This window comes from Pseudopipra pipra, chromosome 13, assembly GCF_036250125.1.
Source record: "Pseudopipra pipra isolate bDixPip1 chromosome 13, bDixPip1.hap1, whole genome shotgun sequence".
In the NCBI taxonomy this organism is placed as follows: Eukaryota; Metazoa; Chordata; class Aves; order Passeriformes; family Pipridae; genus Pseudopipra; species Pseudopipra pipra.
The window spans coordinates 5,287,887-5,304,882 of record NC_087561.1 but is presented as its reverse complement, the minus strand read 5'-3'; the positions used below and the strand labels follow the sequence as shown (position 1 = coordinate 5,304,882).

The 16,996-nt window shown below is 41.9% G+C and overlaps 1 long non-coding RNA gene across 1 annotated transcript; it reads left to right on the top strand.

Moving 5' to 3' along the window:
- The first annotated feature begins 9,875 nt into the window (after window positions 1–9,875).
- On the top strand, window positions 9,876–15,592 carry LOC135421369 (uncharacterized). The gene is made up of 3 exons (XR_010433976.1): window positions 9,876–10,180; window positions 14,189–14,452; window positions 15,402–15,592. It is a non-coding gene; the product is annotated as an uncharacterized LOC135421369 (long non-coding RNA).
- The last annotated feature ends 1,404 nt before the right edge of the window (window positions 15,593–16,996 follow it).

Below are 16,996 nucleotides of genomic sequence, written 5' to 3'. Positions count from 1 at the left end.
ATCTCCTGTTTGCTCAGAAGTGTTTATGTTGAGGTTGTAGGCACTAAGAAGGTGTGAAAATTGAATAGTTGAACAACCAAAGCAGCAGCAGCTTTGTGGCTTAGATGAGCAATGGTTTAGAAAGTCACCTAAATACCATGTTTTCTCATTGCAGTTGCCAAATTTGATCACGAGTCGCATTCACCATTGAGCCAAACTCCCAGGCAGATGCCAGAAGGTATGTGGCCATGGAGTGCTGTGTGTTCATCCAGGGAATGGTCAGATTGCCTGTGTAAAACCCCTGTGTCCTGGGCCTCTGCTGATCCACTCTTTTAAGACAGTGGTGTCCTGGTTTTGTGTAAGTTTTCTACAGAAGGTGAGTTTCTCTGTCAGTAAGTGGGATTCGTGCTATCCCTTCCTTCATACAAACAAGATAAGCAGTGGCCTGGGATTTCTGAACCTCCTGTAAATGGAAACTCACGTCCCTCTCCTGCACTAAGCAACATGGTCTGGATGACAAGTAAGATATATCACGGACAGAATTCCCCCCTCCTTCCATCCGATTTTCTTGAGATCTTACGCAGATCTCCACCCACTGAAAGTCACTCTTGGCTTACCCTGGAGAGATTTTAAGGGTATTTCCCAAATCATTCCTTAACCTCCTAACTTGCTGAAAGGAATACACACTTACAAAAGAGGAATCCTGGCTAAATTAAGCTTTCCAGAAAACATCTAGGCAGCATATGGCAGGTAACTGGAATGAGCTCATAGCCTTCACCTGCTCACCGTAGCTGTTCCTGGGAAGCAACACAGAGAGGTGACATTTGCCTCCCCCTGCTCTGTGGCCAAGGGATGTGTCAGCCTTGGTGTGAGTGAGTGCAACTCCATTAATTTCCATTTGAATTTGATTATATCAAGACTGAAGTTGGTCCATGGTGTTTCATTGTATTCCTTGATTTGGTTTTGTTTTATTTATGCTTCTTATACCATGAAGCTGACCAGTTGAACCACACAGCATGGAGCAATTTATGGTAAACTGTCCTTGTTCTACTCAGTAATGGATGGAAACAATTCTGAAGTTAATGGTATTAGTGAGGAAATACAGTCATTCTTAACCAATCTTGTAATGCCCTTTTGGAAAAATGATACTTAAGACTGCTTTTATAATTCGATTTACAAGTCACAAATTTGTGCAAGAAACTTGACTTTAAGTCAGTCACACACCTTATAAACTGAACTGGGCCAGTTCACAAATGGTTTTACAGCTCTATACACTTCCCTGGAGGAGCCATCTCCTTCCTGCTGGCCAGACACATTGCCTTGAAATAGCTGCCAACTTTTTAAGAGTTCCTTTTTGGCTATATTCTTCTTTTCATAGCAGCATTCATGGCCCCAGCCCAGGTTCATAAGGAACAAAGTGTAAAATTAATCAATGGATTGATGCACTGTTTAGAATAAAAACAGCCAGGTTTTGGCTATGTTTTCTGCCCCTCCAGCCAAAAGAGTGCATGTGTGTACATGAAATGTAATTTAGTTTTTCCTTTGCTGCCTGTTGATTTTCTTCTAATTCATTTTCCTTTTGCCTCTTATTGAGTCTCCTCTTGTCTGAGCAAGCTTAACCCTGTAGTGCCTGGTCTGTGGAGCACAGAGGGACCCTGTAGGTGGGCCCTGGGATGGTTACAGGCTTCATTAGCCACTGGAAGGAATACGATGACATGCAGGAAAAGGACTGTGTGAACTCAGCAAGCCACAAGTGAAGCCTCTGGTAGGTAAAATCTACCTGGAGTTTTAATGACTTGTAAAGCCCTGAGAAAATCTCTCACTTGATATTTATTGCCTTGAATGTCTTCCAAATGAACTTTATCTAAAACGTAACTCAGCCTTTTTGGAAGCGTGTGTGCTTTGGTTGAAGCTGTTAACACACAAAGTGGTTCCTCCCCTCCGTGGACAGAAACCACAACTTGTCAGTCACAACAGGATGTAACTTGAGACTCTGTGCTACAGGGATTTAGTGCATAAACATGCACATTCACACTTTAAAATAACACTAGCAAATATTAATCAAACAACTCGAAGCAGAATGCAAGCCCGCGTAGTGTCTGAAGCAAGAGGAGGATTTAAGTGGGCTGTAGGATAATTGCATGCATCAAACAGACTCCAATGAGTCCTTTTCAGCCAGGGGAAAGTTGACAACAGCTGTGTTGGTAACCTTAATTTCCAAAGTAGCTGGTCTGGGAAAAAGTTAATCATATTGTAGGCACTGCCTACCGCCACTCAATCTCATTTCTATCACTCTCCAAGTCATGTATTTTTAAAAATACCAAAAGCAATTTAAAAATACATCTAACAGTAATCACTTCATTGGAAACAACACACTGCAATAACATAAAACAGCAGCCACTTTCCTGTGAAGATTTATGAGACAGACCAGTTTTCTCACGACTTATGTTATTCCTGCCTTATTGTTTTGTCAGCATTGGATATGGAAAGTGGATGATATGTGAACACTCTCCAGCACTAGAAAGCTTCAGAGTTTTGATTAGGTAACAAAATTGAAAAAGTGAGTTTGCTTTCCCCGTTCAATCTCTGTGATTTAAATTTCAGTATAACAAGGATGCCTAAGCAGTGAGCTGCCCTCTCCCAAGCCCACACATGACTGGCTCTCGCAGTTCCTATCCCAGAGCCTGATTCTGAATTCCACCTGCTGGGTCTGGAAATCCAGAGGGATTCTAAATGTCAGTCGGATACTCACTTTGCAGGATGAGGAGAGCGAAAATGATAGCAATGCTGAAAAAATGGAGTCATAAGGATGTTTCAGGGCATGTAAAACCATGTTGAGACAGACCCTGTGATCACATCAGTGTGTTCAGCTCATGCTGTGCCAAAGAAACTGGCTGTCCCATGTCTGTGATGACCAGCTGCTGCTGTCCCCTAGAAATCAACAGTATGAGATGACATGATGGGCCAGAAAATGGATGGAAAAAACTCCTTGGTAGTTAATGGGGGAATTCACACTCTGTTAAAGCCTGGAGAATTCAGGCCAGAGTCCATCACTTTGGAGATGGAAGGCTGCTCAGTGGGACACATGCTGCCAGCTTTCAAAGTGACAACAGAAAGCTTTGGGTTCTCTCCCCCACCCATCCCGCTAAACCAGAAAGTCTGCCCTGAGTATGGATACCAGCCCCTGTTAAAGAGTCAGCACTCCCTTTTACAGACATGCCTCTCGTAGCTTACACTTCCTACACCAAACGCCTGCTACATCCACAACAGTAATACAAGGAAACAGCAATCTGTGGCTTTTAAATCTAGAACAGTCATAGAAGTGAAATTTTATTCATTCATATATTATATATATTTCTACATGCAGAGACAGAATGTATAAATATTAAAATGGGGTTTTCTATATGCAGTTTACCACCCCAGGATATATTACAAAGCACTTTTATTATAATCAAACAGCGGCCAATAACATAAAAATGCACTAGTCCGGTATTATTGCTATTGGTTTCTCACACCTTTTAGTCCACTTCCCCAATGGCAGCCCCAATGGCATCTTGTCCGTTCTGTTTGCAAATTAATAGCGAGGTTCTGAAATGAAAGTTTATTCTGGGAATGTCATAATCCAGTGTACTCTCTACTGGCATTAGCATGCTGCAAGTCCCAAGTTCCTGGGGTAGATCTGCTTCCTGCACAGCTGTCTGACATCTACCAGGCACACTTACTGATGTGAGACCATTTTGTAGGCTCAGGTCATATATTCATTATAATTTGTAGCAATTCAATAAAAATAAGTTGCCTGTATTCCTAACAGAACAGCAATTAATGTATATTGAAATAGTGATTGCTTTGCTGTAGTTCATTAGGAAGTCAAATTTTAATTCCTATTTAATTACAATTCAGTTACTACCATTTATTACCAATAATTCTAATGAGGTAAAATAAGAGGTGTGTTGAGGACTAATGAAAATGTTACAAAGGTTCATTTGGAATTCACACAAAAATTCCTATTTAATTACAATGGAATTACTTGTATTTCATTCACATGAAGTGGGATGTGGCTGTGATTCTTGCTGAAGGATCAGCCTCTGCCAGTCATGGTTGTTGCATCATGATCTCCTGTGCTTCAGCCTCCAGCATATGGAGCAGCATCTGCTGGATGTGTGCAGGGAAACATGAGTTCAGGAGATAAAATGGAGAGCAGCTCTCCTGACCTGCATCCATGTGGGGATCATTTCTGAGTCAGAACGAGGAGTGGGTGATTGTATGTAATGGAGGAGAGACTGAGATGTGTGTAAGGGAGCACAGTAAATTTAACAGGGATGTAAAGCTGGAAAAAAAGATGGAGAAGTGCTGTCTTTGTTTTTGACCCAAGCCTGGCAAGAACTCCTCCTGGTAATGGGGCTGGTAATGCAGCTTTTCTCTGTTTAGAACTCTGCTATGCTCTGCCTTTGGAGGCACCAGGGTGGCAGATCATGGGATGTTGAAGTGAATTACCCACTGATCTCCAAAAAAGTGTTTTCAGGAAAAATTGGGATGTATTGAAAAACAAGCAGTGCCCTTAGAGCTTGACAAGGAAGGGTACCAAACCCCAGGCAGTCTTCTTAAATCTGGTTCTGATTTTTGCTTTTCCAGAAATGGGGATGCAGTTCCTTAAGAAAACCAAGACTGTGTATGGGCTTTCTCCCCCTTCTCACCTGCAGGGAAGATAGGCTCTAGTCTAACTTTAGATTCACCTTTTGAAAGAAACTTATGTGGTCATTCCTTGCATAGCAAGACCACCTGATAAGGGGCAATTTGAGGATAGTCATTTTTACTTTGAGTTATACAGCCTGAAGTGTTTGTGGGAAGTTACCATGCGCTTCCTTAGCTTGCATTAAGTTTTGATATCTAAAATTCCCCTTAAAAGCAATCAGCCAAATCTGTCCCTAGGGTAAGCTGTTTGCTGTAGTCACAGGTGCTCTACCAGGGACTGATTTGGTCAGATGTGCCTGATGCCACAGTCATAACTTAGCAAAAGTATTCCTGTTCTATATTCAGCCCAAGGCACGGGATATTTATAACACCCACTTAACTTAGGCCCTCATATTTTTCCTCATTCTAATTTCCCCCTTCTCTTTATTTCTCTGTGTGTCTATCACCTTTTTTCATGTCTCTCCAGATGCATTTCCCAGCATCAGATAATTGAAAGTCAGTGAACTGAGTTTCAGGTTATTTTGCTAAAAGATGCCTATTATTTTGATGAAGCAGGTGCACAGAATTAAAAAAGCCCTCCATAATTGCTACTTTACTATCAGGCTTCTGCTGCCTAATCTTCTTTGATGTTGGTAGAACAAGCTTTCTATCTCCTCTAGGATGATTACAGGGAACATTGCTCTGTTCCTCCTACAGAATCCATTTCTGATGGATATTAAACCTGGGTTATCAATTAAAGTTTCTTTATGTGCCGAATGATTAGAGTCAAGATTGTGTGTGATTTCTAGCATAAAGCAAGTTTGAAGTGATTTCTGCCATTAATATTAATTAATCACTGATATGCCCAATGTTCACAAATGAATGCACGAGGTGAGCATGTACAATTTGCCTCAGTAACCTGGGACTGAAATAACAACTGAACTGCTCTAATTTTAAACATTTGGCAACAGTTTTCATAAAGTCTTATTGATGTAATTAGCTGAAAAAAAAAATAAAAAAAGAAATAGCAGAATGAATAACTGGAATCTTAAAAGCGTGGCTGTAACACTGACTTACCAGAATGGCTGGCTCTTACCCTTTCATACTCTGCTCTTACTTATAGCTGTGATGAATTTTAAATATTTAGTAAAATTTAGTTAAAAAATGTAGCAAAATTTTTGATGCTGGTTACTAGCTTTTCTGGGTACAGATAGTACCCAAATATATGCATGCTGCAAGTCTTAAAATGCATGTGTTTGTAAAGAGAGAAAGTGTTGAGAGAAAGTGCTTGGGAGAGGGTGCTTGAAAGATGTGTATTTGTACAGACTCAAATTTTGGCAGATTCAAAATTTTTAGATTAAAAACTCAGAAAAGCATCTACCCTCATGTTATTCACATCTTCTAGCACTGACCAGCTAATGCTCACCACCTCCTCTCAACTTATGTATGGGACTGGGATACCCCTGAGCTTGCTGGGGACACATAGGTGGGCATGTCATAGAGGTGGAGCGCCCTCAGAAATGGGCATCCATTAGCAATTTTAGACCCTCACTGCACAGGACTAAATAGTTTGCTTGCATTGAATGAGAGTGTAATGACTGCCTTTTCTACAGAGTGAGACAGGCATGTTTACAAGTATTTAAGTGGCACTTATATCTGTAGTATGTGATTGCCTCCTAAAGGGCAATGAAATTGGGCAAGGAATCATTAAAGGTCTTTTCCAACCTAGATGACTCTCTGATTATTCCTGTTCTGGAGATTGAAAAGATGACAAAAAAGTTAAGCAACACCAAAAACCAATATCAGAGTTGGAAATAGATAAAGTGTCAATCCTATGCTTTAGATGACGCTGAAGTCAAAAGGTCATAGGACCATATAATTGACATAATAGTAAAAAGGCACAGCGATGACCATTGCACTCTGACAGATGAATAGCTGGCAAATGGGATTTAATTATCCCACAGCACTAATCACACAGTCCATTCCCACTTTTACTTTTGGCAGGAGTATGAACAGTGCTGCCAGGCATTAAGGGCCTGCTTTTTATCCCCCAAGCATGTGACGTGCTTCGCACATACAATATCATCAGATGCAGGTGGCAAAAGAACATGCTGCTGCTTAATCAGCTGCATAGCTATACCCAGGACATCTTCCAGATGCTGTCAAAGTCCTCTTCTCAGCTGTGAGCTTTTCACATAACTGGTGTCCAAGACCTAAATTTACTGCTAGAGCTCACCAATGCAGTGCCTTTGGCCTCCCTGGAGCTGTATGTGTTTATACCAGCAGTGAACGTAGCCAGGTGTTTGTGGTAACTCGTGGCTTTTGCAAACACTTTCAAATTTCTCCCAAGAAATGCATCTTCTAGTTGGACACTTCCTCGTTTGCATCAGCACATCTTAAATCTGAGTCTTGTTCAGCAAGTGCCCAGTTTATTCGTTACTCACATTCTCATAAATCTTACAGAAAAGCAATTATGAGGAAATCATATTTCATTCTTTTATGGAATTCCTTAAAGCTGATGAGAGCAGCCAGATGGCTATTTTCATCAATGAACCTTCGATAGAGCATTAGGAAACAGAGATGGTGTCTTTTAATAGACCTTTATTACCTGCCTTGGGTGCAGGGAGCTCTCATGCATTCCAAAAGTATATTAATGGCAGAGTAAAACATGACTTAGAAATAATACCCCCAGAAAGGGCCTTATTTTCCCTCTTAAAATTGTTTTAAATGGATTTAGCTTTTGCTATCTGCTGCACTCACGTTCAGCGTGGGAGGCGGGTGCAGTGAAACTGCATTTCCAGCCCCCTGAGACAGAACCGTGGGGTCCCTGCCCCGCACAGGAGCCACTGCTGGTGCTCGTCCTGGTGTAGGTGCCAAGGTGAGGGCACACAGAGCCCACAGAGAACACAGGGGTCCTCTCACAGCTGGAGCAGGGAATGGCACAATGAACTGGCACCCTGTGTCTTTTACCAGCAGAGGATCCTTGGTAAAGTGTTTTGCCTCCCTCTCCACCTCCCTCCCCCTCCAGCTTGCCTGCCCCAGCTGTTGGGCTCCAAAGGGATGTCAGGGAATGGTGTTATTTCCAGAATGATGAGGTAACAGGTATTTGGGAAGTTGGGAGTGCCATGGCACAGCAGATGTTTTGCTCTCACCTATTTCTGACCATACCGAGCTTACTTTATCCACTCCCATGTGAGGGTGGACTGGGCGAATGGGATGGCAGTGGTGGAGGTGCCAATACTGTGGCCATCTGGACTCTGTTTTGAGTTCAGCAGCTCCTGGATGGAGCACACAGGCAGAGGACCACCTTCCAAAGAGGGCAAACAGTGAGGATACAGCCTCCAAACACTGGAGCTGAGAGAGAAGAGGTTCAAGTGAGGGAATAGAAAACAAGAAACATAAGGGAGAGTAACAGGGAAAATGATCACGCACTTCTGCTTTTAAGCAAAGCCACTGTCTATGGGAGATGGTGATTCTGGGGAAGGCCAAGACAAAAGCTTTTGGGAAACCTAAGACAAGATTTGGCTGCAGCAAGGAGCAAATAGGAAATTCTGTGCTGCTTCCACAGGAGATTTGAAGGAAAGAGGTTGATAGAAAAAAAGGATTTCTGTGTTTTAGGACAGATAAAGTGTAAATGTTTCAAAGTCTAAAGGAGGGAATAATGAGAAGTGCTTGCAAAATTGCCTGCCATAGTTATGGAGCACGGTGGGCACAAACACCCGTGGTGACTCTGCTGTGCTGTGCCCCTTCCCACAGCAGTGGCAGGGAAGGGATCGATGCAGCCACAGGACACCTCCGGGCTTTCATCTCCATCTGAGGGCAAGCAGGAATGAGGGGAGCAGTGGGGGCCTGAGCAGCACGTGGCAGTGTGGTCCAGGAGATAGATGTCTGACAACAAACATACATTAACTGGCATTATTCCCCAAAATAGAAAGTCTGCAGTTTTCCAGCTTAGCAAGAGCTTCACCCGGGGGGTGTTGCCTGAGACCATGTGCCGCTGTGGGTCACCCCAGGGCACGGCTGGATAAGCCCAGGGCTCCTGTGGCCACCACCTCGCCTGGCCCCAGCACTGGGCACAGAGCTGCCTTAGCTCCATGTCTGCACCACTGACACCTTAGGGAGCACTGGGAAGAAAAGCTGGGAGAGGCAGGACATTTGGAGCAAATTAACAAAATCAGCATTAATAACATTCACTCTCTTCCATCGCTATTGTTTGAAGCCAAATTATGTTTTGCTACAAACCAATCTTAAAGTAGTACTGTCTTTCCACCTGTGACTCTTAATTAAAGTTAGGAATTTTATAGGGACTTTTTTTTTGCTTGCATAACACGAATTCTTTCTCCTCCTTTCTTCTCAGGTTGCTTTTCCTTTAACAATCTTCACAGACCATCTTTAAGGAAGAGGAGAGCAACCAATTAATAAAAGTGTGAACAGGTGGTTGCTCTGCTACTAGAAAAGATCAGTAGTGCAATAATTTCCTAATTATTATTACACCTTTTAAAGGTTTTTAGATACATGATAATATATTTCCCCATCGCTTCTTCTGGCACCCCTCTTGCTCCTGGCATTATTTCTCATTCAGAATAATAATTAATGAGAGATGAGGTATCTAATATATATTTTATTCCTTCTGTTTCAGTCCCTTAAGTAACCATCTTGTCACATTTGTTATGCAAATTTTCACACATTGCGTGTAATTTCAGCAATATGTGAAAATGCCTCTCAAAAATGCCTTATTTTATGTATTTGTAAAAAATTATCATTTTTTTTTCTTGAAAGCAACATTTTTTTCACACAGCCCTTTAGAGAAATGGATGAAGCTACATAATTGCTCTTGCTTTACTGAAGTAAAGGAAAGCAGAGGACCATTTCTAAGCATAAGGTAGTGTTAGCAATAGCAGTGATAATGATAATAATAATGATAAAAATAATTTATCTTTTTTTTTTAAGAGAGCACTCTGGTCTTGCTTAAAGGCTACAAAATGTACAACTATGAACGAAGTACAGTCTCTACTTGGACAGGTAAGTATTGTGCAAGTTATTTAATGCAGATGATGGACCACATAGACTGTCAAAGACATGGAACTCTAATGAGACTGAAGCACATCCTCTGTGCATTTGTCAGCTTGGTCTGTTTGCTTCTAAAATTTTTGTTGTCTAACAGAATCATCCTCATTGTAGGCTGAGTAAGTGGATATTTAGACATAAGAATCTGGAGGGACTAATGGAGCAGCTTCTGGAGCAGACCAAGGCATGGGAGCTTTGCCCAGTCCCTACACAGGTCACTGTGCAGGACACCAGTGTGGCAGGAGCATGTCCCTGGCCCTGGGCCTGTCTTCAAGGACCAAATAGTAAAATTCCCAGGAGCAGGATGCAAACCCAGTGAACTTCTGAAGACATTTCCTCACACAGTGTCCTGGACCAAGAGTCACTTTGAACTTAAAAAATTGAAGAACAAGTGGTTGATGCAGCTATTCGTCTCTCATGTGGTCCATGTAGCTTATTTTCACTCCTTCTGGATGTCCACCAGGTATGTCCACCATCCAGTAATGGGGATCTGCAGCTGTACCTGTGCACTTGGGATAGGAGTGTCCCCAAGCTCAAAAAATAACTGGGTTCAAGACAACCTGTTTTCCTTCTAAGTTCACCTCTACTCTTCCTGTATGAAGATATAGATTTCCCTATTAAGTTGCAGATATATATAAAGTGGAGCAGACATCTGTATTTTGCATTTCACAGCCAGCAAGTGTCCATCTGTAGGGCATAAGGCAATTTGCCCCGAGGCTGTTTAATTTTAAACATGTGCGAGCAGCCTCAGTTAAAAAAATACTTCCCTGGATTAAACTGCTGTACTGAGCACCTCACAGAATGGGTCCTTATTTAGAAAGGCACTGTAAATTCATGTGGATATCTTAGATACAGTTCAGGAGGGGCAAAGAAGAGAGATGTCTGACCTGAGTGGCCAGTGTGACCCCGTGTGTACACCTATATGAGGACTCAGACCTTCATTCCTGAAGGGAAGCCTTCCATGTGCTTGTGTTGCTTGCAGCTGTGGAAAAATAAGGGAACTTGAGCTTCTTATGTGGCAGACTAATATGAATGTTATGGATCTATTGGTGCTGTACGACTCAGTGAGCAGAAGTTTTCCTTAAAGATTTCATATATTACCTTCCAAAAGGAGTGAGTCAGTGGGCCTGGAGGCCTTACTAAATCTTTTCACTGTGTTTTTTTCATTGGCAACGATCCTGGGGTCATGCAACTCTCCCACCTGGTTCTTCCTTTTACCTTTAATCACACTTTTATAGTGTTGGGTAGTGGCAACCATTTGTCCACAGAGTCCCTTCAAGGCCTTGGCAATCTATTTCTGGTGACCTTTTCCATGCTTTGTTGGAGATGTGGTCAATGCTAGCCTCAAATTAACCTGTGAAGGGAATGATTAATTAGGCAAATTTGAGGGAAAGTCAGATCTATTTTTAAAACTGTTCCACCTCACCAAAGGATAGAAATTCTCTGTAGAAAAAGGGTGGTTGCTTTCTATACCAAAATATCCAGGGTTGTTATAGGGAACAAAACCTATGAAATATGATATTGTCAGTGCTGTGATGAGTAGATACAGGGAGCTGAGGTTTGAGTTTGGGCTTCTGTACCCCCTCAGCTGTGGCTTTGCTTACCTAGTCTTGAAAATGTCTTGTCCTCAAGATTGCTAGATTTTAGCAAAAGCATTACTTGCTTTTGAAAATTAAGGATAAATCCCTAGAATTGCTCCAGTCTTACAAAATTGACGACACTAAAGCAGGTTAAGCAGCACTCTCAGGAATATCTTATTATAAGGGTGCTGCCCCTGTGTCCACAGGAGTCACTGGGATTGGTGCCTTTGCTGAGAACTGGGATGTGCTTGATCAGCCCTGAATCTACTCCAGGTTACTTGTGGTCAATGCTCAGTGCCCTTGAAGGCCAGGGCAGGGATCTGTGACTCTTGGAGCACCATCGATAGATTTTCCCTCCTGCACAAAAGAGTAAGAAGCAGTAGAGCATCTGAATGCCAGCTTTTGCTGGGAACCATCACTGGCTCCAAAATAAGCCCTGGAGTCTCAGCAGCTGCACTCAGAACAGAGCCTGGTATGGATTTCAGTGTAGGGTGCTCTCATTTAAACTGGGGGAATCAGGAAATGTAACTCTGGGGTTGCTTAGTCTGGTACTTTCTGTGCAGGAAACCTGCTCCCCATATAGCAAACCCCTAACTCCCAAAGATTTGAAAAGCTAATTGGGAGGGAGCTAAAAGCAGCCTGGTATGTAATATAAGGAGGAATAGTTTGCCCTCCCCATCCTGAAAAGCCATGCAATAAAAATGTAAATATCTCCCTTAAAGGCTTTTTTAATAAACCCTGTAATTTCCTTAAAATTCTTTCTATAATATCAAAATCCTAAACCACTTTGAGATGAGCTATTTTAGACTGTAATTGGGCTATTCATTCCCTATGCATACAGCGATCCTAATCTAATATGTAACAAGAACTTAAAAGCTAATCAATAATGGAACACGATTCTCTATCAGCAGAGCTGCCTGTTGACTCCTATGAGAGGGATCTTCACAAGACAGCTCAGCTCTGATGACAGCCTTATATTTATTTTAAACATGAAGTTGAAACATCATCTTTCTATGTATTGTCACTTCCAATTATTTTTGGAACAAAAACACCGGGGGAAATGAGATCCTCATCCTGAAGAGTGCATTCATATTTGATAAATAGCCACAGATTCTGGAGAATGTTTACTGAAACATGGGCTTGAATGCTTTCATGTGCATTTTGCTAGAGCCATTGATTATCTGTTGTAACATGTGTCCGGGTCACTTTACCAAGCTGCCTCTTTCCTGCTCCTTAGAGGTGAAGAAAGAAAAAGGTCTGATTACCCTGGTGTGGACTTCCATGTTTTCCCTGAGAAAAATCAGGGGAAAATTAGCATTGAGAGGGAATCAAAGCAAACCAGCAATTATTGTTGTTCAGTGGAAGTCAAGAAGCGTTTTTTACGCTCATGTGCAAAAGACAAAATCCCCACTTTTCATGTCTAGGCAGTGGTTTGAGATGGAGAGGGTGGAGGGAAAGGGGTTAAGCGAGTACACAGATGTGCCTAAACCATATCAATCACAGGCATGAGAAAACGCCGCCCTTTTAATAGGCGGACTGAACCAACCTGCACAGCTGGATTTTGAATTTTATGGGCTCTCTCAATAAAATGCAAGTGGAAGACATCTTGCATCATTCCCACAGCTCTGACTGTTTGAGCTCTGCACCACTTTCCCTCTGAGCCACCCTGGGGATGGTTGGGAAGCCCTATGGTTGTAGCCATGTACAACCCCCTTGCCACTGTCTGGAGCCAATTAACGTGCATTTTGGAAATACATGGTAGGTTTCTGATGTCACATACACTTCTACAAAGTCAGTGGATTTAATCTGGAATTACTCAGGGTATGAGGGATCAGCAGCCGGCTGGGAAAGCTCCCCTCTAGAGGGTCCTAAATGCCAGCAATTTCACATGATTATTTATTGAGCTTTATAATAGTGCATATATCCTCATGCACACCCTTTCTCCTACAAATTACCCTACAACTTTCCAGTCCTTCATTACGTTGTAGAGGTTAAAGCTTTCCTAAGTAATCAAAACATCTAGGAAAGAAAGCTTGCTAAATGCTGAGCTCAGCTTAAACACTGACCCTGTCTCTTAACTGAATCAAGAACTTTATGTACACTGTAAAAAGTAATAATTGGTATGGTAAGTGCTCATTCATATTAACTAATGGTGTAACTAGAGTTGCGTAACATAGCCAGTGCTAATGTTGGGAGCACAAGGGAGATGTCCCCACTGGAAGGTTTAATTGATACCTGTGCCCTGCAGAAAAATTTGCTTTTTTCCCCCTGAATAAGCATATTTAAGATTTTTAAGGCAGTTCTCTGTCATTCTGCTCCCACTCTTGCCTTGCAAACCCTTTGGGTGTAGACACAATTAGACAGTTGCAAGGAGACAGCAATTCAAACATGAGCTGTGTTTACCTTTGTTTCACTCCTGGTTTTAACAGTGCAGTAATTTGACCCTGTCCTTTTCTCAGGTGATACCACACAGAGGAAAGGAGTTAAAGTATTTGCTCTTCCTCTTTGTGTGACTGGTGATGGGTTATTCCCAAGCTTGGACTCTGCTGTCATTGATTATTTTCCTAATTCTTTGTCGTGTTACTTTTGCCACTATTTTGATCAATTCCATAGGAAAAATCATTTTGTGTCAGATGCTCTGAGAGGTCTGTAGGAAATAATGTCAATAGAATGACTGAGAATTTTATAAAGGCCAGCTCTGGACTGTATAATGCATATTTCCTTGGCTTCTTAGCCAACCCTTAGGACATTGACATAGTTAAAAAGCATATACATGTGTACATGCATAAAGGTTTAGAGATACATTGTCTCTTCTAGTTGTTCATTTGTTGTAGAAAGGATGCTTTTGCTGTTTAGCTAGAGTCTGATTGTCTGATTCTGGTGTTTTACAGGAGAGAATATGGCTCATGCCTTTTGTAAAGCTCTGATGATGTAAAAAAAGATCAGTGATGGTTTCAGCTGCACATCCCTCTCCTGAGCAGGACTCGTGTGTTCTGGACAACCATTGCTGTGCTCAGCAGCTAAGCCTGTGTACAGAGCTAATCACAGAAAAAAGCTACACCATCTCTTTGGGGATAATTGAAAATGTGAGCTCTCTATTTCCTGACCATCCCAAAGCAGGTGAAGATCAGGATATGCACTGAGATGCTGAAAGGGTAAGTTATGGTTAGGGCTTATAAGTAAGTTATAAGTTAGGGCTCCAAAATGTGGGGGTAGGGGAGTACCTTCCTTTGTTGTGAGAGCACTCAAGTGGTGGGTCATTGTTGTAAATGTGAATTTCAGCTGAGTTGTTCTTGCCCTTATTGTTGGAAAGAAAAGGCGTTTTCCTGATGGCAGCCATTTCTTTTACTTCATACTACAATTGGCAGCCATGAGCTGCTGGGCTACCAGCACAGAGCTGAAAACCTCTGCAGCCCTAACTGGGTCCTGGAACCACACCAGGCTGAGACAAAGTATTTCCTGCAGCTCCTGAATTAGACACTGTGGCTTAAATTAATTCCCCATGCAGTTGGCTAAGTCACACCCAATGCATCTAGCCCAAGAAGCAGAATGAATGTACTTAGATTGCAAAAGATATCTCCTATCTTTACACAAACACACTCTCCGTAAACCTTAGTTTGGTATTTTCCCTTTGCCTCACTGAAGCTCAGTCTGCACCTTGAATAATACATGTAAGTTTTTGACTGACATGCAGTCTTAAGCATTTAGCTATCTTGATGTCTCGTCAAGTCATCCTTTGATAAAAGCATTTTAGGTGCCACAAAATGTAATCATTTCATGGCAGCATTCTACATTGCAGATTCAAGTTTCTCTGCTCATTTTTCAGCTAAGGATCTTGGCAACATCAATAGATCTGTTCCATGAGCGATTTTGGATGGATCTATTAATATTGCCTCTAAGAGTAATAAGTCCCGCTCCTTCATGAAGTGAATCATCTGTCTCTCCTGTGGACAAGTGGAATTCTCCCTCATTGGACTTGTAGTCCACAAGTTGGCAGGGTTTCCTGTTTTGTTAATAGTCTTCATACAGCAGTGAAGTAATTTCAAAAGATGTTCAGCCCAGTTTTGGGGCCAAGTAGTATGTCTTGGTTATTTGTTCTTCTAGACAGGCCATGTCACCATTAGTCATACTTCGGAATGATGGTTTACTTTCATTATTCACTGACTGCACTGCTTCCGATTCAGCGCTCTCCAACTCAGCAAGATTTTCCTGTGCTAATTCATCTGAATCATTTCTAGAAGAGTTTATATCAAAGGACACATTCTCAATGTTAATAAAGTGCAGAGGTTTTGGAACAGCTTGTAATTCTGGTTCTTTAAAAATGTGCTTTTTTAGAGATGTTTATGCTATGTGTGTGAGCACAGTATGTGTCAGTAGGGGTCTTAACATGATTGATAACCCTTTCCCTTTTAATTTACGTTCCATTTGGGACATCTAGCACACACTCACTGGGTGACCAGAGCTGGGCCAATGTGGCTCCAGACTGAACACTGAGTCTACTGCAGCAAAACCAGCAGCCCCAGCGTGGTTTAGGATGTGGCTCCCAGAGACCACCACTCACGAGACACTAAACCTGGCCACCTGATACTGTTGTCTCGCTTGATCACTTACTTCAAATGAGGATAACTGAGATTCCTGGAAGGGCTCAATACTGTGGATTTTTGGCAGGGCTTAAGTGATTTGTGTGCACTGCTGTGGGCCCATCTCCTCCCAGGTTAGCTCGTTGGGAACAGACACTTGTATGGTACACATCTGGATCTATGTACCTACCACTAAGGGCAGGGGCTTTTTTTCTTTTTCACTTGTTTTATTTCTGAATGAGTTTTCATTCACTAGAAGGCTTCTCAATTTGATTGCAATTTCTGAGCTCCCCCCACAAACATAAATCTATCAGGTTTCATGTACTCTCACATTCCTGGGCTGTCAGCCTGCCCAGAGCAGCAGTGAATTGCAAAAGGAAAAAAAATAGCAGAAAGAGTTAGTTAAGCAGAAACGTAACCACCCACATCATCTGGTGTGTCCTACTTCACTGAGGACATCTCAGAACCTAAGGAAACAGAACAAAGGACACGCTGTAACTCAGGCTGAAGATTTCTGAGTGCCCTGGGAAGAACCTAGAGAAGTTATCCCAAAACTGCAATTTTCAGAGCCAGAGTGAAGAGAAGGAGAATTCTGACAATTGAGGAAAAAAAAAATGCTTTAGAACTAGAACAGGAGTTGCTCAAGTGTTTACATGAAACAGGAATTGTGTTCTTTTAAAATTTCCCAACTAATGTTAATTACCAAGAGTACATTCAGCATGTGACTTGTCACAGTAGGACCCAAAGACCCTTAGGATTGGTGTCTACAACATTAACTTAACTAAAACTCACATCCCCTGACTTTCTATAGAGTCAGTGAAAAGAAATAAGATGTCACATCTAGTCAATATTAGTTACTTATAGACCTGGGTATAGAGTCCAGACTGTACTCAAATTGCTTTGTGGTCTGTTACCTTATAAAAAAAAAAAAAAAAAGCCAAGCTCAAGTATCAGTTTGGTGAGGGTGAACCAGATTCTCTGAATCTGTCAAGTTTCTTCTCTTGGTAATCAATGGAAGGACTTGTGTATCCAGTTAGTAAATGTGGGATTTTTTTTCTGAATACTTGGACAGGTTTTGTCTTGAATTTGGAGGTGCCTGTGGATTTTAGGTGCCTGGAG